The sequence below is a fragment of the Apostichopus japonicus genome, chromosome 8, assembly GCF_037975245.1.
Source record: "Apostichopus japonicus isolate 1M-3 chromosome 8, ASM3797524v1, whole genome shotgun sequence".
Classification (NCBI taxonomy): domain Eukaryota; kingdom Metazoa; phylum Echinodermata; class Holothuroidea; order Aspidochirotida; family Stichopodidae; genus Apostichopus; species Apostichopus japonicus.
Genome location: NC_092568.1, coordinates 12,969,969 through 12,996,310, shown reverse-complemented (window position 1 = coordinate 12,996,310; position 26,342 = coordinate 12,969,969). Strand labels below are relative to the sequence as shown.

The window sequence follows — 26,342 nt, the reverse complement described above, 5'->3', positions numbered from 1 at the left end:
TTACTTTTACTTTGTTATCAATTGCATTCTAGCAGGGAGAGTACAAACTAAAGCTTTAGTTTTGTATTAAATTATTTACTTTTACTGTTATCAATTGCATTCTAGCAGGGAGAGTACAAAATAAAGCTTGAGTTTTGTATTAAATTATTTACTTTTACTGTTATCAATTGCATTCTAGCAGGGAGAGTACAAATTATAGCTTAGTTTTGTATTAGGTTATATGTTATCAATTGCATTCTAGCTGGGAGAGTACAAATTAAAACTTAGTTTTGTATTAAGTAATTTACTTTAGCTATTTTATCAATTGCATTCATTTTAGCAGGGAGAGTACAAATAAAAGCTTAGTTTTGTATAAGGTTATTAAGTTACACTATGTTATCAATTGCATTCTAGCAGGGAGAGTACAAATTCAAGCTTTAGTTTTGTATTAGGTAATTTACTTTTACTTTGTTATCAATTGCATTCTAGCAGGGAGAGTACAAACTAAAGCTTTAGTTTTGTATTAAATTATTTACTTTTACTGTTATCAATTGCATTCTAGCAGGGAGAGTACAAATTCAAGCTTTAGTTTTGTATTAAATTATTTACTTTTACTGTTATCAATTGCATTCTAGCAGGGAGAGTACAAATTAAAGCTTAGTTTTGTAGGTTATTTACTTTAAGTATGTTATCAATTGCATTCTAGCAGGGAGAGTACAAAATAAAGCTTGAGTTTTGTATTAAATTATTTACTTTTACTGTTATCAATTGCATTCTAGCAGGGAGAGTACAAATTATAGCTTTAGTTTTGTATTAGGTTATTTATTATCACTATGTTATGTTCAAGCATAATTGAATACCCATACCCCTCGTTACAACTAAGAGATCTGTGTTCTTTAAAACCCTTTGGCTGTTCCTAATTAGGAACTTTTATTCCAATGCAGAATTTATGTGTCCCACACAACTGGTGTTTTTTCTTTGAACGTTTCAGCTCTGAAGGATAAATTAAAAGGTCTGTAGTAACTGAAAATATCCACTTTGATATAGCCGCTCCGAGGAGCAATTGTTTGAAGTTTTGGTTTACTGCACATCTACAATAAAAAAGTCAAAAACAGTAGTTATGCTTTGCCTCTTCTACTTTCACAATTTCTGTGTGCCCCAATTCACACATTCACTCATTACATTTTCAAGTTTATCTCTTCCAAATTTAGAAATGTTCCCAATAATTGCCAATTTGCCATAATTACCACAAAATGAAGAACATTGTTATTCCATCAGCAAACAATGACATTATCAGCTCCCAATACTACTGAAAGGTGCAGAGGTTGATGCAACTCAGAGAACTCATTTAGAGGAACCACAAAAAGTAATAAAATATGGTCATTCCACCATAAGCCATAACATGTCATTGTCATATTTCATGTCCTCCAACTTATGTGTGGATTGAATTCACTATGTTCAGTATGAAGTTTTAATATTGCTATTAACCGTACAGTTTTACGATAAAGTTAGATCTATATCGCAATGATTTTCACATCTGTTGGGTTATCCTCATTACCGACTCTTTAAAATGTGAAGAATGTGTAAACATTATCAAGAGATGAGGTTACTAGCAGAGGGAGGGAGGCAGGACTTCTGGTATGCGCAAGCCAGATAATAGCAAACCTGAATGGCCATCGCAACGAGGTTCCAAATGGCCCATCGTTGAAAAGTGAAAGTAAATTACAGCAGGTTTGACAAAATCATGACAACAAGTTGACAAGCTAAAGCTTTAAATTGATGGGAGACAACAGTGAAGATTGCGTACCAATGTGAGGGAAGGTTTCCACAATAGACACTTTCGATAACTTAGTTAATTACAATATGTCAATAACCGATATACACATTAAGCGCTGGGAATCTATACAGACTTGCTACAACAATCTTTTTGTCCTATAACATTACAGGAAGAATGGCTCTTGTCAATTTTATGGAAAGCTTACTGAATCAGAGTAAATCACTCCCATTCAGACACGTACTTCCGTCCTTGCTTTCACCTCTATTGGTCCCAATTGGCATTTTGACTTTTGAAGTAGACTTTTAAATGCTTTCCACATTGGTTACTAAGTTGAATAGGATTATAGTCCGAGTCTAACCAAATACCAATTCAGTGCTTTAGCTTAACCACATCAAAGAACTAAGAGACATGAAGAACACAATAAGAATTTCCTCTTTCAAATGGCACAGATATCAATCAAGATTCACAAGAACTTTACATTTTCAGCACTGCTGCAATACCTTTTCTTTTGGACTAACAAGAGTCGCCTATGACGTGCAAGCTATTGATTTTAAAGAAGTTAATCAAATTATCATACAGAATCAATAATATAATTTTTAAGAACTATGCAAATGGGCATTGTCACATAAAATACATGAACCTTCAGTCCTGTTACTTCATAAGCTGCTAAGGTAAACAACACAACCTCAGAGAAAGAAAGCATATATAGAAGAACCAAGTAAATAAAAAGTTGGATCAATTTTGCATACAAGTTTCTCTTTTAAGTTTCTCTTTACCATCATATTGGCAAATATTATAAACTAAACTGACCTTTGACCGATGAAATACTCAACCAAATGTGGAATGCAAAGTAATGTGTCACAGGCAAATTCAATAGTTTAATACTTTCTAAGGACCAAACAACTGACTGGACAAGGTTCTGTTTTCTGGAATCAGTGTTTTGTCTTCTTATGAATATAATATGCCTCACAGAATAGGAAGGAAGCAGGAGGCGAAAGGGATGTAAACTTCTTATGAAACAGTCACAGAATCAATAACTAAGGAAAGATGATCCCAGAAAGATGTGTGAAGGATCATGGGCTCATGGGCTCCCTCCCATGTCTATATGCTAAATGCTCACTTTCATATTTTCATGTGTTTCTTCTCTTGAAACACAACAAGTGCATTTCTGAACTGAGTTACCAAGTTGACATTAGCAGCTACAACACTGAATCAAACAAGAGTCCATCACATCTCGTATCTTACATCGTCACATATATTCCGATTCCAAATTCAAAACTGTTTCCATCAAACTTGTAAACATTTCTAAAGGTGAATTTGTTTGTATTGCTCTTCTGGTGTATAAATTCATTCCACAGTGTTGCCTCCTGCTTTTTGCCAGTAATTTATGACAACAAGCAAAGTCCATAATTTAGTACCTTGACATTTATGGGTCCGCCAGCAAAATTTCAAAGAACCACTGTGTATTTCCTGATCGATAAAGATAACTGCATTTTTAAAGTTCTAACTTCAACCAAAATAAAAACGTACGAGCTGCAAAAAATTAGGTTAATTATCTCTGACTCAATTTTTTTTTACACCTTGATTTATTTACAAACTTGTCTCCAAATGACTCATCTTAATTTTGACGTTCATTTCTTTACCGTTCACCAATAAATATGTAAATGACTTTATGCTTGTATTCTGAAGATTACCTTGCAGGCTCGATGGCAACATCGTTGCTTTCATACAGCTGATAAATGACATCGATTTGATTCAATTGTAATGAAATTTATTGACAGAGGGATGGAAACCTACAAAAATGTTGTTGTTACTGAATTTTTAGGTCACTTATTAGCTGAAATAGGAGTAAACCTGTTTGTACAGCATTGACAAGTAGACGACAAACTCTGCATGTCTTGATGTTACAGTACAAATTTACAGATTGGTTGCAGCTGTGTTCAATTTCAAGGTTGTAGACACAGAGGAGAGCCGATTTGAAAGAGGGCGGAAAGGGAAGAAAAAACATGTAGATATTGGTCATTGGTGAAGTTCTGTGGATGTTTTTTTAACTTTCAAATTTGCATAGAATAGGACTGTAAACTAAAGACTTTCAAGTTCATAGAATGAGGATGGCCGACATATTCCCATCGGAGGAACATACTTCAGATTTAAAAGTTTGGCAAGTTTCAAATTAAGACAAAAGTCTGCATACTGTAGCTATACTGTAGGTTAAATGCAAGTTTGTGGGTCGCAACCTGGTTACAAACTTCCATATCTCTGAAGCACCTTACAGTTACTTAAGAGTATTTAAAGCAGCATTTTGCGTTGGGTCACTTTTTTTCCACCTTTTTATCATGTGCATCGATTTTTTTACATGTATCAATCATAAAACAGCAAACTTAGATACCATCCAAGTTTCACCCTGCCAAGATCATTAATTAGCGAGTAATTAACGATTTATGTCGATAATGAGAAGAGTGTCCTCGACAAATTCCACAGTTAAAATTAATCGTATACAATTCCACCAAACCCACTAGTTTGAATGCAACCAATCAGAGATGCAGGTTTAGTTATGAGCCATTGCTAAAAATAGATTCAAGACTTTGCGTTGGTACAACCACATGAACCAGGGAGTTGTTATGCAACTCCCTGGTACAACTGCCATATAGACTGTACACAAATCAAGCGTGGTGTTATATTACGTATTTGTCAATGACGTTCGTAGTGTTTAAATATTCATATTATGGGCGAGGTTTGTTGGGTTCCCAACGGAAAATATCTTGGAGAACAACAAAGTTGAAAGTTGCAAATTTTTCGACTTTTATGCCACCATTTGAAGAAAAATATAAACAGATTAGCTAGTTATGTATGTCGTTATGGCAAAGTGGAATCAGTGAGGTTGAGAAAAAACATAGAAAAGGACGCAAAATGCTGCTTTAACACTCCCATATGGCGATGATAACAAGCTCAAGCAGTTAGTACACTGTTCTTTCTTTACTGAATTATTTATATTTCCAAACAGAGAAGGTTTGCAAGCAAATCTTTGTTTATGCGTCGTTACCTATTTGAGTCGACATCTCAGAGGAAACATGGAATGTCTTTCACTTTCAAGTTGGTTCAATTCCCAAAGCAAGAAACCTCAACAGAGTAACTCAAGTTACTTTTACTATATATGCATTCTTTGGTAAAATTTGGGCAGTGCTATCTTAACCCCAAATAAAACAAGCATGTCACAGCTTGAGTAGGACTTATATCATTAAAAGACTGGAGCCTTCATTTACATGGTAGAGTACATGCTTTTGAACAGAAGCAACACATTTAATAGGTGAATGATCTTTAGGACTACATTGTCAATGATTAACGTCCATGACAGGATGAAAACACAACCCTACTTTCTAGCTTACTGTGGCTAACAGCTGGAAAGTTGGCCATTTCTCTACTAGGCAATCACTTATCATTTAATGTCTTTGTAAACATACATGCATTCTACTTAATATATATATATAGTTATGTTTATGTAAGAGGAGCTCTGGTAATATTCCTAGGAGGGAAAATATCCAAGTTTGAAGGATTTATAACACAGATCTTCAGAGATAGATTTACCCCTTCCCCTTACCTCATGTGACAGATTTATAAACTAGTCTCTTGTGACCACTTCAGTTCTTCAACAAGCAAAGCAATGAATTCTATTCCAATTATTTAATGTTCTTACTACAGACTGAATTATGCTTCTGTGCTTTAAGGAATGGAACATATTCTAACAGCACCATTCACAAAAAGTTCAATCATGAGAAGCACACATTCAGGTGTACAGTTTTTATGCCTGTTGACATCTCATGAGCTTAAAGTATGGACCAAAATTATTCTTATTGTTATTCACTTGGAGGAATATGGGCTTACAATATAAGAGCATATAATATAAGTTATTTCCATGAGATGTCTTACATTTCTTAAGCAGTGTTTTCACATTTGATTAATTATTTTGCCAAAAAGAATTCTTCTAACAAGATCATGATCAAGCTAAGACACATTCTCCCACATTTTTTGTCAATATTCATAAGCATGCTAATAATGATTTTCATTGAATTCTCAACATTACTTTGCCATTGAGATACTTAAACATATTAGAAGTAATCACATGCCACAAACTGGGAAAGTCCAAATCATGTCGATAGAAGCTCTTCCATGAAAACACAGATGTCTCTGAGATGCAAATTCATTTGGATTATTCCCTTTAAGTTAGTTTTTGTGTTATTTAATGGGTTTTCCAAACCAAACACACAAATATCCTCCCACTGGTGAAGTACCTCAAAAAGATATACAAACACTTCCCCTTTACTTTCCCCAAACTATTTGCAACAGAGTCAGAGAGAGCATCTTGCACCTCTCCCAGTGAGAGGAGCACTGTTTAAGTACAAATGAGAACTAAAGCAAGCAGCACATTGGTTTTGCTTAAGTGCTTACCTAGGGAATATATATACCTCAAGAGTGTAAAACATTTACAGTTGTGAAAGCAAACTGCAAATGTAAACAATTTTGGTGTTAACTGCAATAAGAGGGCAGCCTCATGGGATTTACAGCTGGAATTGTTTCTTTTGAATTAAGAATCACCTCAGAACTTTGCTAAAGCGTACATACAGTAAGCTTTCAACCAAGCTGACAAATATGTCAAAGGACAACCAGAAATATGTCAAACTTGCTGCATGCTAAAAATTGCTACATGATTTCAAATGTGAATCCATGGAAGAACTGACTCTGCAAATTCTTCACAGATATTCAGAGTTTTCATTGAATCCTAAACCAAACCATTGCTTCTTGAAGTTTCAGCATGACTGACTATTATATGACATTCTAGCATATTAGTGGAAAGTACTGATTTCATTTGATGCAGATGTAATATAAATTATCGTTTTCTATTTATAAATATTACCGATGTTTCATTGAGTTTTGGTTGTTCCTTGTTCTGTCCAGTATGACATGAACTGTACCTTAGACATGGCCTCTTAAACCCCTAGGACTGTAACATTACTCGTAATCCCCACTGAACCTACATCAAACTGTCAGCAGACCCTGCTACCTACCCACTGTGTCAATCTACGACTCAAATCAAGAATGGCTAACGTTTCTTACCAGATCCTCGCTGCACAGGTAATTTATGGCTGAATGCAAAACGAAGGCGTCATAAAACAGAACCAACACCGATGATAAGCAGCGGCATCAGCAGCGCAGAAGACCCGAACGCTTCAGCAGTCACAGACTAAATCAATATTAAACACAAGCATACAATATCTTAATGGAAATTGCAAACACCCAAAGAGCCCAATTCCCTAAATCAAACAGCAGACAAAATTAAAAGAATTATTCTTATCCAAACACTTAACCAAGATAATGAAAAAAGCTGGTAGTGGAAATGTCAATTCTGCTTAGTTATATGAGATTATTGTTTATACAAGAAACATCATATTAGTTTAGCTATTTAAAGGCTTGGCAGCAACTGTTGCGTTGTTGCCTTCTGAGAAGGCGGGTTCCAATTGTCCATTTGTCCAACTGAGAGGTGGTACACGGGCATATCGATCCAATTAAACCATAAGCGTTAAGATCAATAGTTTTCATTATAGAGCTCGCTGCAGGACTGACTAATGGATTAGAAAACTTAAGGCAGTCATGTCAGGAGTTTAAATCAAAATGAGCAGTTCTCTGGTAATGTAGTAAGGTGTGTAACAGAAAGCTGTGTCCAATCAACTGAGGGATACTGCAAAGCAACACATAAGATTTATATGTTAGTCTGAAATATAATCAAAACCTCTCCAGAACTCTGTCAAAGGCTGAAAGTTAAGAGCTTTGTGAAACACCCAGACTGGAGAATAAATCGAAGACTATAGACTTTGTTTGTGACATTTTATTACAAATAAATACAAAGGAGAGGTGATATCATATATAATACACTATGTATTCTTCATATAGTACTGCCTAAATTACAAGCATTTATGAAACATTTAAAGAAAAATTTATGAACATATGAAACATTTAAAGAAATATTTGAAGCAAATGTGTTAGCAAGAAAGGACAATGAGATAAAAGAGCATATTTGAAAATCCCTCACATTCCACTGAAATTTCTCAATTTCTGGCACATGTCTTGCTAAAATGTCAAACCTATTGAAGCGTCTGCACCTTCCAATGTATCTTATGGCAAAGTTGGAGTGGAATAAGTTACAGTAAAATTGACTTGAACATATCAGTATGCTCGTTTCTTTCTTACTATCTATAAAAATTGCCAGTACCAAGTCCAAGTCATTCATCATGTTGTCCAGTTTTGGTGAGCTTGTCATAAGGACAATATGAAGGACTTAACATTATTTTCTCTTACAATATATTTTTTTCTGGTGTCAGCATTTGAACAATTCTTTTCATTTGCCCATTGCTCTAGTAGTATTTCTTTTATCATTACTCAAAGGATATATCTTTCTTACTACAAGCACTGAACAAGTATTTGATACAAGAAACCTGCTTTTAAATGACAGACAACTGTTGTAGGTTCACAGGACTCATTGAATACTTTGTGTAGAATACCACAGCAACATTAAATGAATATTCACAAGATACATCATATTCCATTCATTGTAGACTGGATGACTTTAGAACATGAGACAGAGTGTGATTCGTTATGTAAGATAATGTGATCTTGATATATGAGCTTCTCTAAAAATAATACAATCAACTCCATTTGAACTGAGGGAGCCTTTTAAAATACAAAGCAGTAGTTTGAACGACTGCCCTTTGTAGATATTCCAAAACTCTTCTGCTACATTCTAACTATCTGCTACAGTTTTCAGATTTAGCAATTACCTCTTGACTTTTCCATTGTAAAATATGAATGGACAGTTAATGTGCCCCGAAGAAACCAATATCCTGAGCCTTTTGTGGGAATTCCCCTGACAGCTTAGCTTTAACCCTTGATAACAGAGTAATGTTCCTTTGTCTCGAATCTCCATTGAAAGGAATAATATGATGAATACTCAGGCAATTCTGGAGTGGGTAAGTAATGGGTAAGTAGAATAGAACAAGGATTTATTCAACTATTATCACTACTTTACAAACTTCTCTGAGGCTTAAGGCCAAAGATATCAGAATATAACAAGCCAAGTCTCTCAAACTCCAAGACAAACTCCAAGACAAACTCCAAGACAAACTCCAAGACAAACTCCAAGACAAACTCCCTTTAACTGTAACTCTTATCTCGGATCTTATTGGGATTTACAAATGCTTATGTTGATATTAATGATTAATTAACTTTACTCATTGTTGTAGCCTGCAGGGAGACAGCTGCCCTCCCTGAAATTTACCTCCTAAATGAAAGTAGTCCTACAATAATGTGAACGTCTGCACAGTATGCGCTATTTGAGTAAGTAGGCAACACGGTCATATCATTTCTTTTTGATATCTTTAATCAGTAGTGTACAACTTCAAGATTCTAGGCAAGTATTATAGGAATGGTGTTCAAAAGGAACACAGGGTTTATTTTAACCGCTCATCACGTAAATGCAAACAATCGCGGATGTGATGACAGTGAGTTTGTTTGGTTTTCAGTTTTGTTAGAATATTAATAAATGTAGAGAGCTCCTAGGATTTAACGTGCATGGAAAGTGTAGAGTCTAATGTGAGAAGCACCGCTGCTGGATACCGGTTACTGATGGTTTTGCTCTAACTAAACGATACACAGTACATGTACATACCCGAAGTCAATGTCCTGTTGGTTTTGCACTTTGGTCTTGTAACTTACATACAGCAATGGCGTGTAACAGTGATACAAAGGCTGAACCATCGAACAAAATAAAGTGTGTTCAGCAATCGTTGATGAGATTCTCAATATAAAGAATGTTTAGATGCAACTTACAAGGCCTGGGAAGTGTCATTTCCAGCAATCTGGGAGGCCTTCTTGGCAAAACTTTTCCTGGTACGCTACTCGCCAACTGATGGTGGCGCCTGTTGGCACTATGCTTAGATAGTGCCATGATGGGGACCCTTTTGGGAAATACCCACACAAAAAATGTTAAGGCCCAGCCCTCAACTGCCCCCATAGGGATTCTGCTCAGGCTACACTCCTGACCTGACAGATTTTGGCTAAATCTTGATGGACTATCTTTTGTTTCATTTTCCAGTGGTGAGATCAAGAGAGTATATTCACTGTTTTTCTTACAATTTTTTTGTTGAGTTCTTTTCTAATATGTGAGAATGGGTAAGGTATGGGGGTATTTCTATGTTAACTTACATTTGTGTACAGATATTGCAGTAAAGCAGCTAATTGAGGGTGATGCAATAACACATTTTTACTTAACAGTGTATTGACAATATGATACAAATAATATCAACTTAAAATAATTTTAGCAATTTCTACAGCTGGTTAAAGAGCCACCACAACAAAAAAATTGCCCTCATCTTATACTCTTACTCTTACCTTCTTCATACTGTGTCTAATGGTCTTGCATCGACATGTTACATCAATTGCGCTATTTTTTCCACAGATTTTTGTTCATACCACTAGTTAATTAACACTTAGGACAACATGATAAATATTATTCATGTCGACACAGCTGAGAAGCAATGCCATAAAACTGTTATAAGTTGAGCAGCTATCCACATTGAAATTCACCACCTTTGATATCGATCAAAATTTCACCCAAAATAACAAAACCTTTGTGAAAAACAGCAAAAGAAATTTATACACTATAAAGTATGAGTTACATCAATCTTATCTCCATCTGTTAGCCATGTTTCACTTCCTCCAGGGTATATTATCTCAGCCAAGCTACATTTCAAGTTGAGATTTAATCCTACCCTCAACCTACTTTTTGAATCCATCAGTAATTTCTCAAGGAACTGCTCTCTCATAGTCTAACCTAACATTGCCACTTTGTGAAATCGACGCCGCTCCTGTTAATGGTGTTGGCAGATATAACATGCCTTTTAAGCTTGTTCTACAGGCACAAAAAAAAAAAAAAATATTTAAGATGAAGGAAAGAATTCTTGGAGGACTGAGTGGAACTCCTAGAGGGAATACAAAGGCAAAATTATGTATGAGACTTAACCTGCTATGATGAAAAGTGATTCATAAAGATATTTCTATAGTGCATTATGAAATGTACTTTGTTCCTGGGGTTGAATTTGGGTTGGAGTCAATGAATTTTCAAGGTGTGCTTCAGGGGGATTATGTTTAGTTTAGTTTTTTTTTCTTCTTATTTGAGGGCTTTTTTTTGTCTTTTCCTTTTTGTCTTGGAGGGTTTTCTTCTTTCTTTATGGAGAGGAAGCTTAACACTCAAATTACAGCTAGATAGCTGGTGGAAATAACTTGCAGGTGTAGATCAATATTGTTGTAACAGATAAACAACCAACTGAAGGAAACCAATTTACAGATGAAAGAAAAGTGATCGTTTCAACTCTTTCGGGGAAGATGCTAGATATTGAAGAAAATGCTCAGCTTGCATATGGCTTAAAATATAAATGTTTTTTTTTCACATTTTAATAATTCATATCTTTGTGCATTGTTTGGATGAAGGTAAAAAATGGATGCTCAATGCTCAGCAGGGACAGTTTATTCTACAACAAACGTCTGAATTGGAATCTCTTGGAAAGACCTTGTATTAAATACTGTAAACAACTGGTCTGTTTCTTAATGCTACAAAAGAGATCTCACAAATTTATATTTTAATTTAAAATATTTTTTCAGTCCTAAAGGAATAAACCCCATCCATTAATTTGTCATGGCCTACTCTGCAATCAAACACAAGATATACTTCAAGTGCATGGATGTGGTTGCAAACATAAATCTCTCACCTGGTGAGACTACACTGGAGAACAATATATTATGTTTATGTATTATATATGAATCATGACTTATGTTTAAAACTACATAAAGCATCAGAGCAAAGCAAATAAATAAAATTTATAGACCCACGTGCCTATCACACCCTCTTAGCAGACAGGTAGCCTGCTTTACATAGGAAAAGGAGCTAGAATTATTTGTACTTAACTGTTTTCTTGCTTTATAATCTAACTATTCATAGGGCTTCTAACATGACCTAAACAATGGCAGTCAGACTGTAGTAGTAGTTAACAGTTCACACCTTAGGTTGAATGCTTAATTCAATAGTTCCTTTCTCAAGGTTGGGATCAGATGGGAAGTGTAATATGAAATGACTGGGAGAATATAGTACTTACACAATGTCAGGGATCTCAGACAAGAATTGTATTATTTACAGATTCATACAAGTCTCTGAATAACTTATCCAACCATTGTACAGTTTGTCAACATATAAGAAATTGCAACACACAATTAAACTTACTAAGTCCCGAAAATGAAACAACCGTATGCCACCTTGCAATGGAGAGGATATAAACATTTGATGCACCAGCCTGGACTCAGCCTCAAGTCTGAGTCCCGGACACCCAGCATATGAGAGTAGTCCAAACAAACCTGAGTCTGATTCCAAGTCCGAGTAAAACATAGACTCAAGTCCAGACTCAAATACTACATTTGTTCTTGACAATGAACTCTATCACATTAGGAAAGGTGATAAAGCTCACGTCTCCTTTAATGGAATATTTCATAAAAGAAAACCTTTAAACAGTACTCTTTATGCCATGTTGCAATTCCCATTGCTGTATTCTGCCACAGGCAATTATCAAACCGCAGCATGTTCATGCATCAGGGGGTCTTTATCATAGGAATGAGAAAGCATCAGATGGGCTGAAAGCCACCACACACCGACACACACTCATATACATTCACTCACTGGCATGATGTCATCAACATTCCCCATACATATAACCACAGTAATCATGCAGATAACAACACTATAATCATGTAAACAACTAGCCACTTTTAAAATTTATTTGTTTCTTTCCACTGATACTAGCTATACATTGTCCACAGTTGACATGGTGAAAGATACACAGTTTGTATCACAATACATTGGTAAGTATAATACTCTTACAAGCTGCATGTTTGACATTACCTTTGGTGACAACAAAATTACAAAGGTAGAAATGCCAAACAATTTTGCAGCTAAACACAGATAATGTCTCTAAGGTAGGTAACTAATATTCTTCACCAGTTTTTGCTATTTTTCTACTTTTCATTTTTACTTCAAATGAAGAAAACATCCCGCTACAAGAGTGCTTATCCAATTTAAAGTTTAGTGGTTTACCTACCACACTGCTACAACAATTACAAAGTAGTTTGTATCTGATATCCCAGAACAGCCATCAATTTTATTTCCAATCGAATTTGTCTAAATAAGCAAATAAAGTTATCATCTACTACCTCTTTCAAGCTTGTTATGGGCAAACCTCTGACCTCAATTGACCTGATTATTAGACAGGCCACATTAAGATTGCAAACAGTCCATAGAGGTCTAAATAAGAGGTCAGAAATATTTCCCTTGATTTATGACTACAACCAGTTACTCATCTCCAACTCACAAATCTAGGCTTTGTAAACCAATGCCAAGTCTACCCCATAAATCCCTTGAGATAAACTTGGAATCTCTTTGAGTAAAATGTTTTAAGTACCTGAACAGCTGGGACTAAGGAGATGAGTCCTGTTTCTGTTTACCCTATACAACTGAGCTCTTTACCAATTGTGGTCAGAAGCTAAAACAGGGGGGAGAGACACAGAGTGATTAAGATGAAAGGTTATCTGCTAGCAACCATTTACAATGGTTTTCTAAAAATGTTTGTGGGTTAAGGAAATTGCCCTCTGTTATCACTTCCATATAAATTTGGGAAGCAGTGAGAAATAAGATAACAAAAAGAAGAAGGTCTGTATATCTTTGATCAGGGCAAACTGGCCATCAAAGATCTGGCGAGCCTGAGGTGCAGAATTTTGGCATGAAATGGCATAGAGCATGGATATAATTTACATCACAGATGCCTGTCAACTGAACATAAAACTTAGAGCTCAGTGAACTCAATGTTTAAGATGTTTACGACCACATATATAGTAAAGGGTGACAGATTCCATCCAGTAACACTTTCAGTTTTCATGGCAGTAAAATGATCTGATATAAAAGTCAAGATACATCAGATATGTATCACATGTATGTATGCATTCAGAGATAGATGATATTGACTCTGTTATAACCAGCTAATGTTGGCAGACACCTTTAGGGAGAATATACGGTTGGGCTACTTTTTGGAGTATAATAACATCAATTATCCACTCAGTTGATGTTTTTATATTTGTTGTTTTGAAGCCATAGTTGTGTACAATGTCTCTCTTCTTTCATTTAGTTACTAGTACAGGCTGTTTTGGGGGAGGGATAAGAAGTGTGCAGTTTCTCCACATATTCACTAACATCATTTCTTGCTTCTGGATAAAAAAAATTCATCATGAATAATTGACTATCATGCATATAACATCAACATATGTATATTTGTATGTATCTATCTATATGTGGTTAACCTTACCACAATAAAATGCTGAGTTGACTTGCACAGCTGGATGGTCAACTTTGTGAGCTACAATGAAACTTACAAAAACAAATTAAAAAAAAAACTTTAATTATATTATTGATTGAGAGAACACTGATAGCGTGTGTTAGTTTTTAAGCAGGATTTAAGTCTGGTAATGATCAACCTATGACGATGCAGTTCATTAGCTTGATTTAATAGTCAACTACAAGATCATATGTCAATAACTTTTAGAATCAAATGTATTCAGTAATTACTCCTTAAGTTGCTAATTAATATGGACTTGGTGAAATATTGTGAGAGATTGTATTAGTATGATCAACCATCAACTGTACCCTGTCTTTGCTAGAAAATGGTTGCTAGAGAAAGCACAAACAGTTGCAGTTCAGTTCTATATATAGCACAGTCTTATGGTAATACAATCAAAGAAATGGAAATATTTTGCAAGGTCCAGCACTCCAAAAAAAGTGTCTAAATGCTCTCGAGTAGGAAACTGGAACAGCACTAGTATGGTTTCAAGTCTTTTGCTCGGTGGTCTAGCAAAACCTAAAACTCAGTACCCAAAATTAACCGCAAAATAGAAAAACTTCACACTAGCTTAACAGGATACTATCATCAGAATTAATTGGAAAATCCATGAACCCACAAAGCTGTAATTGGTTAGCTTTGCTGTAAGATTGGCTATAATAAATGGTCTTAAATTTGGCATGAAAGAAACCCTGTAAGGTTTCAAGAGGTCTCTGACAATACCCACCAGTCCATTAGAGGAGCAATTAGAAGCCTAACGGCACACTGTGGTTGAGACTACCAGCCATGACAGTTATTTACATTCTCTCTTGTTTAATCACTGAACACTGTGCAAAAAGGGAGGAAAGGCACCAAATAAAATTACTAACATAAAACATTTGAACAGTTTGCTCTGTTTCTTCTCTGTAAATTACTATGGACCCCATAGTTTACCTAAAAGTGTGAATAATAAAACCAAACTGAATGATGTCTACGAGCAGACTGGGTTGTTTTCGAATAAAAAAAGTTTCTCTTAGAAAGAAAGGAGGAGGGCCAAACCCCAGATGAGCCTTAATATCATCTGCATAAACTCTTGCCTTGTACACAGTGCTGTTTACAATCAACGTCATCGTTTGCACTTGTTATAGATCTCCATGTATACAATTTCGAGCAAAATCTCACATGTAAAGATTTTATGGGTAAACTTAATTAACTATACTATAAGAAAGAAAAAATAACTGAAAGGTTGTCATTCAGAAAGGAGAACCACATTAAGAAGTTTCTTAACTGCATACAAGCTTCAAGTTGCTATTTTATTGTCTTATATTTTATTTTATTTTTTTATTTATTTATATTTATATATTACCTATTTTATTGTCTTCACTGCAATAAGCATAAAAGCTGCAGATATAATGCTGCCATCATAGTTTGGCTTGACTTCATTAATAATACAAAAGTCTAGAAACATAGCTATGACAGCACCAAGTGGGGAACATGCTATAAATTACAAATAGAGATTTTTTACAAAAGTCTGAGTTGCAAGTTCAATCAATACAGCACAGTTTGCTGATATATAAATAACAACATTAAGGCCACTAAAAAGGCCACTAAAAATTTCAAACTGGCGGTCATTTGATGTCCACACTTTTCTCTCAAAACAGACAGGTCTGTAAACAGACACCTATGCTGTTTGAAAGTAATTTTACATCTTGTACAGAAAACATACATACAATGCTATGTCATTGCAAATTGATAAACAGACGTTGGATTCAACTCTAAGATACTGCAGTCACATTCTTGTCTTGAGAATTTTCCTCCTACTCTGTACAAAACATCTTCCAACCAATAACACAAAGCACAAAATAAAGGGTCAATTCCTGATATTTCATTCAAATGTGATACTCCGCTCACTATGGAACTTGATCTTTCATTCAGCTGTTGGGTCAATTGGTTCTTCTAACTCCTGCGGGTTCAAATGTTTACAGTAACAACAAGACTACCCCTGGAAAATAGCTTGTGCATAGGTAGACTAAGTTTGACCTACATCTTCTCATTCATCACACTGATAAACCTAGGGGTTGAAGAAAGATTCTGGGCTCTGGAGAAGTGCAATAGAAAAAGTTTTATTTAAGGAGAAATTTCCCAAAGAGCTTCTAAATATTGTAAAACTTTGAAGTCACCAGAGACTCTGAGAGTGATTTCTTTCATCAAAATGGATGCAGACTAGATGTTGTATTTAAAATCATGTGTATAACACTGAGAGAGCCTGATGATTCCATCCCAGCTAGATCCTTCTCAGAGGCAAAAATGAAATATTTGACTGTCATAGATTTTTTCTAAAGAGATGGCAAACACTAGTGTGGCATCGATATTATTACTATCATTTGTTTTGAAGAATCAGTATCGGATACAAACTATCGGTAAATTACTCAAATTTTAACCAATATCATTGATATCGGCCTATACTGATCATGCACACTAGCAGAAACATCTACCATGTCAAATTCCTGAGAAAAGGAAAGAGGTTGCAACGATCTCCCGGTATAAGAATGATAAACATGTCTCTTAGGACATGGACATATATCTTGCAGGACACTGTCATATTTGGCAAGCTGTTTGGGATGCCATCCTTTCGGACATACCATCTTCTTAAAGACAACCAACAATGGTTTTGTAACATCTCATAAGATGAATCTGTCTAAACGATGATCTGGTGGGAGGAATGAGAGGCGGATATGTGACAGTCACCAACATCATCAGTCATCTGCTACTGTAATATCATCTATGATTCAGATTTAATATTTCATATCTTTCATGTAATGTTATATGCTACATCTCAGCAGTACACCGATTGACTGACTTCAGTAAATATTTTCAATAATAGACCACCCTGGTGTTGCCACCTTTTTCGAGTGGTCTATTCTGTACTTGGCTGCACAGTGTGAAGAGGTTTGCAGTGATTTGTCAGAATATAGTCTAGCATGAACAGCTGTTGGCTCTCCAAGATGATCTGAATTCCTCCAGTCTGAGGTGTCAGTAGTGATTGGCAATGGTCAGGATAGCCCTCCAACACTGAGAAGTGACAGCAGCATGGCATACAACACAGCAAGAGAGGAACACTTAAGTGCCACATCTGGATCGCTTTGGCAGGTCATATACAGTAAATGATTGACTCATCTTCAAATACTTAAATAAAATAACAAATTGTCTGTCTATTATATCTAAGTTATTCAACTTACTCCCCCAAAAATCACCTGTCAAAATATTATATATATATTAAACACTACTAATCAATGATCATACTGAAAATAAACTAACTGATCAAAATCAGAAAACTCACAGATTCATGCTGGCCTTCTAATCTTTCCTCATCATAAATGTATAAATATGCTAAGCTTTACTTGTTTCCATAATCTTCAACACTACTCCTGGATTAAGCTTGTAATATGCAGCATGAGTTAAGAATATGAATAGGCAGTGTACACACTTTTGGCATCTTAGTTGTGATAAGATAGGAAGGCATTAAGCATTCTATCAGCTGTTTGATACAATTTGAATTAAAACAGGTTTAAAAGCTTTCGTTTTTACCAGGGGCTACAAAAGAGGTTTGACTGGATACCCATGATCTCTGGCTAATATAAAATCCCTTGACCATTCCTTTTTTTTTACGTTAATTTCGATTTATTCAACAAATTTATGCATTGCTAAACACATGTATATCAGAGACTTCTTACTTATGCCAGAATATTTTCTTTGGTTCAAGTTGGTTTTACTATTTTCTTTTAATTTCTTTGATTTGGTCAGCATGATAAAGAATGAGGTCATTCTTTGTCCAGCTTCTGTTGGGCAGTGAATTTATGAACCTAACTAACTAGGTCAGTTATGATAATACCAAATTATATCCCTAAGTGGAAGGTTACTAAATTATGTATAAAACAGGGTTTACAAGCTTAATATTTTCAAAGAGCTACAAGTACAATAGCTGTGAGTACAGTGACTCACACAAAAGATATTGAGAATTTTCATATAAATCAATATGACACAAATTGAAGAATGACTATGACTTAATCCCCCCCAAATTATGGCACTGATTATTAACGGCTACCCAAAGGACGGACACAGGACAATTATTTAATGTCCAATTTAAGAGGTATTAATTATAGCTCATATGGAGCGTCCACTCAGGCCACAAGTTAATCCAGTGCAGCTTCTGATTTTCTTATGAAAACAACTTGACCATGAAGCCGTCATTCAAACAAATTCACCAAAGTATCTTCAAAAACGCCGCCGATTGTGGGTCCGAACTTCCAGCCCGTACCGACCAGCAATGTATAATACTTCTCTCTAATTCTAATTACTGCATTCACAATATTTTGATCAATTTCCTCTGTTCTCCAAATTAATCTTCTAGACAATCTTCCCACCCATGGCAGCACAAACACTGAGGCAATTTAAAAGCAGGCAATCCAGGCTATTCAATTCCTCTCAGTAAAAGTAGAGTTGAAAGTTTCTGGATTGTTGCCCTAGGTGGAGATTAACCTTGTACTGTGGTAATCCTATTCTACCAAGGGAAAGTGGCAAAGAAATCCTAAGCCATGATATCGCCAGCTAAGTCCTCCACGCAAAAGTACAAGTTACTAATGTTATACAAACCTAGAAAAGTAAAACCCAAGAGAACCACGTTTTTTTCTCTTTTTCTACAAACCCTCATCCATTTTCTCCCTGGTCTTATATAATTCATTAATCACTGAAGAGGGCCATCAATCAAACTCTGAAAAATTGTGAGGATGATAAACCTCTTAAAGCTGTATCATGTTGAGCTCAGTACAGAGAATAATAATGTAGCCACTAAATTTTGCATGTACTTGCAGTGTTGCATATATTGGGTTCTTCTCTACTGAAGACTCTCATGTACAGTACTTGTATCGGTTGCATGCTTAACTAGATATACATCTAGCTAAACTGACCAGCAAGCCAAGTAACGTTGGGAAAAATCTGGATGCGGTAAATGAAAAAGTTAAACCTGCACTTAAAACTTGTTGTTGTTTCTCGTTGTCGAAATGAAATTTCATTTTTAATTTTCTCACTAAGTCATCATCATAATCAATTTTCTTTAACTGAAAAGCCATCTTTTAAGGCTGATTTGAACTTACTTTACATTCTTGGAAATTTGATTTCAGCCAGAGTACAGACTTCACTACAAAGTCCTCGATCAAAATGCAAATATAAACATGATATAGATTCATATGGAATCCTGTGGTTTCATTCTTGTATTAAGTAAATAAATAATGGAAAACGGAATGGGGAATTTCAAACAATGGAAAAGAGTAGAGAATTTATGGCCAGAACAGGACTGGGATGTTTTAACACTTAATTTCTTTGCTCTTTCCCATTAACATAAATCTTGGCAGAAACATCAAAGGTAAACAACTATCTGTTCTTGTGATCTCTGATCACTGACTCCAAATGTGTGACATGTAGTTGGTTGAACTAAGTTGATTCTCATACTCCTTCTGAAGAGTTGATTTTGTTGTCCAATTGTCCTGGACTTTTTTTTCTCCTGCAACTTTAAAAGATAACTTTTTGGTGATGAAGGACAATGAAAACTACTTCCTTGCAGACCATTATCTTTTGAATAAAAATACTACTGAAGTGCCAAATTTGATTTTACAGACACTAGAGAATGTTAAAGGGAGTTGCTCATATTCTAATTTCATGGCTTAATTGTAATAAATTGAGTAAGACTCAAATATACCTTTGTTTTACTATTATTGTTTTCACTTCTCAATTGTAAAGATGCTGTCGATGTAGACTTGTAGTTGTGACAAGTTCTTTGTTCCTAATATAATATCAAACATTAAACCATGGTTTTGCTGCATATGACTGAGAATAGCATTGCTATTTGATCGCCCTACGAACACCTGCAAGTGATTACTGATTTCATTCCATTCCAAACATATTTCTGCCTAGACACTTTTTCATACAATTTTTAATCCCATGCATACTGTACTAAACACAAGTTTGGAAAATTTGGAAAGATTGTTCAGTTTCCCCCCTTTATGACGTGAAGCCTCCATTAGTTAGCCAATGATCTGTATTCTGTCTGCAGTTGCACTTTAATCTCATATAACATATATACCAACATTAATTCAAAAAGCTGCTTTGTAAACAGCTTTTTGATAGCATCTTTTTTAGTTTTAGCAAGTGACAAACCTTTCCATAATACTCCATTACTTACCTGATTTTGATATTTATGAGCGACAAACTTACCTGTCGCTAGTAAAAGGAAGTGAAGTTAGTATTGAGTACTGGATAACAACATCCAATAACAACATAGGTAAATGAGAATGACCAAGTCAATAAGTAAACCATCTGATTTTGTTGATACCCCACGTTGCATTTTACTTGTGATTTAAGTAAATTATGACCAAGTTTCCTTCGCAACAAAATTTTAAGGAATGGAAGTATTTCTTCATCTAAAATGTATCAAGTAAATTGCAATGAAAACTAGGAGGTTATTTTAATTTATTCATTTACGGTCTTATATCGAGTAATACTCTGTACACTTGGCTAAATTTTTAACCAATACAAAAGCTGCTGTAAGGTTATCTATTGGCCTAATTCACTCTCTTCATTCTATTATCCATTACTTGAATGTTGTACATGGTCCAAATTAACATTACTGTAATGTTGTACATGGTCCGAATTAACATTACCGTAATGTTGTACATGGTCCGAATTAACATTACCGTAATGTTGTACATGGTCCGAATTAACATTATTGTAATGTTGTACATGGTCCGAAATCCGAATTAACATTACTGTAATGTTGTACATGGTCTGACAGGGCAGAGACCTACAAACTTACCTACATACATGTATGTTTCTTTCATTCATCAAGTTACTTTATGACTCAGAAATCTACAGAAGGCTTTAACAACTGTTTTCCCTGATCAAAATCATCTGGAAACAGATATACATCATATGTGACATTCCAGATCCCCTCTAAGCATTACCAGGTTAATCAAATAGAGAACCACAAACCAAGCGACTATCTCTTCAATCTCATAGAAAAGGGAGAACGATGTAGCCAGATGCTGGCATTCCACTTGATCACATTACCTGATCTCACAAGCCGCAGAGAACATACCTGAATTAATACTGAGGGCAATGCTCACATCCAAGGATAACAACCAATGGAACATTCCTAATCCCAACAAAATCTACTACCCACTTCCAACACAAATGGTAGAAGTATGAAATTATGGGAAAAGTTTGCCAAATTTGCTTTTTTTTTTGGCTGATTTCATTCTATCATCAAGTAAGCCTTTTCGAAAATACCAAAATTAATTCTTCCACAAGGTTACAAATCCAGCTCCCCTATCACAACAGGAATAAGTTTTACAGATTAATGAGATGGTTACAGAGTTGGTAATATTCAAGATTTGCTGATAAAGAATTTCTCAAATGGTGAATAACTGAAGCTGGCTTTAATCGACGAGTTATCATTCCTAACTGGCTGCCACAACCTGCATAAAAATATAGATTGAATGGAAAGCCATAAAAAATTGCTCAGGCAAGCTGATCAGCTTTGGATTTGACGAGTATGCATGAATACTTCATGAGGAATCTGTGAAAATGGCTGAAGCACCTTACATTACTTGTACATAAAAGCTCTCTCTAAATCTTTCCAAGGTCTCTCTCCTGGCATAGAGAAAGCCAAAAAAAATGTCATGCCTCACACTACTGCGGGTTTGACTCATTGACATTCAGTTTATTATTGGCAATGTCAGGCTAAATAACAAACCTTAAGAAGCCACTGTAAAGTGACTGTGTATCTATGAAAATCTGTCATCTATTATTGGCATGCTTTTATTTCTTTTCTTATAATAATGATATTTTATCAGCAAATCAAGATTTCAAACAGTGAGCTAGTAAATAACAATACAAATACTTCTGCAATTAATTCATAGAAGTGTCATTGGCTCACACTGTAACTTCAACCCTGACACAAAATCAAATTGGAGATTTTTCTGAATAGCCTGCAGAGCAGATGTTATGTTTTGCTTTTTATGCCCTGGAGTCACATTACTATAGGCATAACCAGGCTTAACATTCTGCAACATGGGCTCTCAGCCACGAACTCCCAAAGGGTCTGTGGCAACATTTCTACCAATTATTAGAAACATATCTGATCTTTCTTTGCTAGTTTACCTCAATATAAATATTGTGCCTAGGAGGCAGTAAGTTTGCATGATGCTATAGGAAACCTCATACGGTAGTCTACAGTGTGTGTAAATAAGTTGAAGGGCTAGTGCAGGGTTTAATAATGCATTTCACATCAGGTGGCAATCCAATTAACGAGTTAAGTCCAATTTTGGATGTTAGCAATTTCCAAGACCATTTCAGATGGGACAGTAGATTGCTGCTGCAGGGAAAGAAAACACAACTAAAAAGAGGTCAACATGGCAGTTCAAATCAAGTTTCTAACAAGTCGCATTCCAAATTTGGCAAAATTCTAGGCCTTTTCCAGCACAACTGATGCACATTTTTAGTTTTTACACATACATGAACATTTTGTACCTATAACGGCATTTTTGAACAGACTTCAGTGGCTTTAAGACATAGCATCTGGTAATTTTGTGAACATATTACCTTGATCAAATGACTAAAATTTGTAGGTCATTTGAAAGTTTTCTCAAAGAGTAATCAGTACATTCAAGAGCAAATTTTTACTTCTGTTCATTACAAAGTTTTTCCGTCTTCAAATGTTCCGTACACCTAACACTAACAGATATAATTTTTCAGCCTGTTGGTACGCTCTGATTTATTTAGTCTTTCCACCTTCCACAAGAAACGTATAAAGGGATCATATCTTGACCACCTACTTTACAAGTTAGGCACAGATGCAAATGGTCATCTTATCGGTTAATGTGTTGTTGTTACCGTCTAAAATCGTAAAGAAATCATGGAGATATTTGAGTGTTATCTTTACGATACACCTAAAGCTAATCACACCAACAGATATACGTGTTTTGAGAAAGCAATGAAATAGATTAGTTGCTGTTAATCAATTCCTTAATCAGTTGTTAGATCACCTGAATCAACTGTTAAATGATCAATGCTAAACAATGCTCACACTAAGTGTACATGTGGATCTACAAGTTCCAGAAGTGATTTCAATCCATCAGATGCAGCAGTAAGTACACAGGCTCTTAGTGCAGAACAAGACTGAGGATCTTTCTGCATTGAAAGATACATTGACAGGCAACACTACAACTGCCCATTTCAAGTTACAAATCCTGATATAACTAACTTTCACAGCATTTTCACTGCAATACTTTAGTTTATGCTGTTTTTGTGACCCCCCTACTGTTTGGATAACATCCTGAAATTTACTATGTGACCTATATGTAAAAGGAAGAATTAAAGGAGTTAAGTTTATTTTGTAAGCCCTAACATGCATAATGGAAGTAGCTATGCTGCAATTGTTCCTTCATCTAGCATCTGTAGTGTCCTTTTTGCATACGTGTCTATGAAGGATGCATTGGTAGGTGGAGTAGGGAGGGGGAAGACTGAATGGAAGAACCTGAGGCTTATTGGATATGCAGGACACTTCATTAAACATTGCAAGAATTTGAAATTAGCTTTCATATCGGATTTGGCTTAACCCATGCAGCTACTGTAGGCCTTAATTTGCAAAACCTAAGGCATTTGAGCAGAACTATATGCATGCATTCCCAGATGTCCAATGAAAATGTGAGGCTCACATCACTTTAAAACTTACTCAAATACTGTACACAGTGTACAGTAGGACTACTACATAGCAGTTGTCATTACACAACCCATAAAAATGATGAAAATGCAAGGTCTATCATAAAACAAATTATGACATGTCATGAACCTTTACAGAAAATGACAACAATCCATCACCTCCTTTCTTAATCTCATATACTTATATCAAAACGCTAGATAACACAGCCCTTTTTCCATTCCTACTTCCAATTTTCTCACCCTTGCTTGCCTAAAAGATAGTGTAACTTATATTGTCAGCACGCTTCTGAACAACTGACGTCTGATAATCATGACAATATCCTATCAACTGTTGATTTGTTAGAATCACAAAAACTATGGATCACAGTTCCACCGATAATAGCCAAAATAAAAACACCTTTTGTAGTTTGTCTATGTTTTAACTGCCTTTGTACTCTATGACTGAGTCATCATAATCATCACACATTGAGGCACTTTATCAAACTTTTACCAACTACATCATGCTTACATCTGACATTTCATTTCCTTACAATTTTATTAATTTATTAAATTCCTTTTCTCCACCGATATAAAGTAAAATGACAATGAGTCATGGACTATGACAGAGCACAGAATAATTTAGACCGATAAAAGAAAGTGAATAAGTAACTTATCTCAAGACTTTGTGCTACTGTACATAAATGATTACTCTCAGAACCAAAGTGCAATGTGTACAGTATGAAAAACTGACACAAAATTAAAAAAAGAAATTCATGTTTTCAACAAGTTTGACTAGAACTGTATTCAGTTTTCTTCACTTTTTTGTTGGCTTTACTGTTGTTTTCTTTCTTTTTCATTGTGACTTTTGGTCTTTGTTAAGGAAGATCCAGGAATGGTTACAAACACTTGTAAAAAAATTCGCAATTGTTTTAAGAATGTGACTTTAAATTTCATTTGAGAAGATGCTGCTATATAGACTTAACTTCCCTTGGCAAAGAAACAATTTGAGGAACTTTTAAGAGACCTGTGCATTGGAAGCATACCATGCATACATGTTTATGTACTCAGGGCTTGACGTAACCGCTATCCCGCTGGCCCGAGGCCAGTGGTTTTTGCGTCTGGATAGTTAAATTACTGCATTGCTATTCCTCCGGGCCAGTTGAATTTTTCCATGGCACGAAAAATATAAATTAGGAAAATGCAAGTTGAAATTGTTTCGTGAAAACTGATGTTCGTGAATAACTATTTGTTTGCAAATTTCATACTGCCCAATCAACAAGCGTCAAACATCTTCGCTGTGACTTCCATTAGGCACCAAAAACTCCAGTTCCGGGATATGAGCGTCACTGACCCGGCCGTGAGTTTGAAATGAACAAACTTTGTAAAACAGTGTAATTTTGCATCATATCATGAATGACGTCATAACCATGTTCACCCAAAAAAAATCATACTATAGAAAAATTCACAGATTAATTGCAGCTTTAATTTTGGAGTTTTCATGTTTGAAAGGTTTTCAGACTTTGATACCTGTTGACCTCATTTGACCTTTGACATCCACCAATTTCAATAGAGTTCTTGTACTTACCAAAGGTGGATCTGCATCCACTTATAAAGTTCCACAAAGATGTACTTTTTGAGTGATCATGTTTACAAAGTTTTCAGACTTTGACCTTTGTTTATCCCAAATGACCAATTGAACTTCACAGAAAACAATAGGCTTCTTGTACTCAAATAAGACAGATCCACATGTAAACTTGTATGATGTTAATCCACCATGAACATAAATTTTCAGTTACAGTATTTACAAGCAAGTGTCACATACACACAAACACATCTATAGACACATGCACGCCATCACCATCACATCGATGCCTTCTGCCTCCTGCAAGGAATCATATATGATGGATAGGTTTGCTTCTACATAGAAATGACACTGTAATGTAGTTTCGGGTAACAATGGGTATTTTTGGGATTATAATATTCTCAGATTTGCATATTATCCAGCTTTCTAAATGCTTGACAATGTCTGAACCATCGATATTTATATCCTTCATTTCCTGGATCATGTCACTTTCTTGTATGAACATAACACGTAGGTCCACACTTAGGTCAAGAAATTGGAACTTTTGGGCTTTGTCTTTTGCGCCTGTTTTTGTCTTTTGATTTGTCGATGGGAGAATTCTAAAATTGAAGGAAGGGAAAACAGACCCTGCAGTTTAATGACAGTGCAGGATGTGCATAGTGACTTAACCGAGGAAATACTTGTCTACAATCTGCTTCTTGATACACAAAAAACTATCTTTCCATATCACAGAGACATTTCATTTCATAAATGATAAAAATAGAATATTTAAAATCAATTTCCACTTTACCAT

General features: G+C 35.3%; 1 protein-coding gene across 6 annotated transcripts in view; it reads right to left on the bottom strand.

The window, feature by feature from the left end:
* Positions 1–26,342, bottom strand: part of LOC139970463 (uncharacterized) — a 168,319-nt gene that overhangs the window by 95,564 nt on the left and 46,413 nt on the right. The window lies entirely within an intron of this gene.